At 45.9% G+C, this 1,711-nt stretch overlaps 1 pseudogene; it reads right to left on the bottom strand.

Annotated features, from left to right (window-relative positions):
- Positions 1–294: 294 nt before the first annotated feature.
- On the bottom strand, positions 295–652 carry LOC123397316 (annotated as a pseudogene).
- Positions 653–1,711: the final 1,059 nt, after the last annotated feature.

Here is a 1,711-nt window from a genome sequence, read left to right on the forward strand (position 1 = left end):
AATAATAATAAAGTTACGAACTCGGGACAGAGTGTTGGCGGAATTCGAACCTCATCGTTGTCCACGCCGACGAGGAAGAAGAGGGAGGCGTAGCGCCTGTAGACGACCTTGTAGTTCCGGTGCTCCACGAAAGAGCACTGCATTGGCACAGAGTTCCCCTAAGACGGACATGGAAATCGAGGTCAACAACAGCCCATCCTGATCCAGATCCAAAGGAACGTCGTTCTTGATTCGGGCTCAAGATGAAGCCAGGTTCCTGGATCCAAGAAGAGAATAGGGGCGGCGAGCCGGTGCTCACATGAACTTGGCGGCGACCATGACGCTGGTGACAAGGAGCCGGTGCATGTTGTACGAGTCCATGACCACCGCCGCATCACTGTCCTCCGGTGACGGCGTGGCGAGGCGGTCGAAGTAGGAGTAGGCGACCAAGAAGCCCGGCGTACCGTTATATGTGCTCCGCGTACCGCCGCACGCCGATCTCCGGCTTCTTCTCCGTCGGGCCCCGGAACGCCGCCGAGCCCAAGCACGAGACGTCGTCGACGGTGTCTCCGCGCTTGGTCGTGCGCTCAAGCAGGCCGGCGAGGACGTCCACCACCTTGGGCGGTGCGTCGGACGCGCGCTTGCTGCTGCTCGCACGCATCTCCGTCTCCATGGGCGGTGGTGGGTGGATGGGTGGGGGGATGTTGCATGCGGCGGATCGAGATCTAGGAGGGATATGTGGATCAAGGGAGACTTAGGGTTTCAGAGAGAGTGGAGAGAGAGTGAGAGATGGCCACGAGGGGTTGGGTTTGGTGGGTTTGTTGCGGTGGGTTTGATGGACGGATAGATGAACAGATGGATGTGTGCATGGATGGACGGATGGTTGACATGTCATCGATCCATGTCACGAATGTTTCCACTAACCAGTATAAAATTTATGTAATTTTGCTGTTTTTCTTTTGTTTCTCTTATATTTTACCCTCTTACCCTCTTATATTTTCTTCAAATGATTTCATTTTTTCAGAAATGTGCATATTGCAATGACAAGCAATGTTGTTTTTTTCCTATCACAACCAATTCCACCAATCAGAATAAAGCATATGCCATTGTATTTCCCTATTGTTTTGCTTTTACTTTTTCACATGATAAAATCCAAATATGATATTTTGGAGTAGACAAGCTTGCATCTCAGAATTACAAACAATGTTGCCAAAGGGACTTTTCATTTTCTTTGCACGAAAAATCCATTTTCCATTTTTCGACTGTTCAAAGTGAGTTTTTTGTGAAGGACCTACCATATATTTGTTTCAGAATTGTTCTAAATCATTTTTATAAAATACTAGGCCATATTTAATGTACAATTGGCCAAATGGTTGGGTGGTAAATACTTTTATCCACCTCTAGTGAAAAAGACAAATTGTCGCTGATTCAGGAGGAAGCGGGTCAAATTAGAACTAGAGGTGCCTCATAGTTTTCTGATGATTTTTTCCTAAAATCATTTTTAGGTAAAGAAGTATCTATTCAATCATAGATCCAACAAAATTTTGGCAAGATTCAACCCCTAGCTATGAACGGTCATGCCCGCCGTTTCGACCGCATTTTGAAACGGGCACAACAAATTAAAAAAATAAAAAAAATGAAAACCCTTCGCGTTGTGTCATAATATGTGACCAAGTTACGAGGAAAAATAATAAACTTATAATACGGTGATTATTTTAAAAAAAGTGTTCTC

Source organism: Hordeum vulgare, chromosome 1H, assembly GCF_904849725.1.
Source record: "Hordeum vulgare subsp. vulgare chromosome 1H, MorexV3_pseudomolecules_assembly, whole genome shotgun sequence".
Classification (NCBI taxonomy): domain Eukaryota; kingdom Viridiplantae; phylum Streptophyta; class Magnoliopsida; order Poales; family Poaceae; genus Hordeum; species Hordeum vulgare.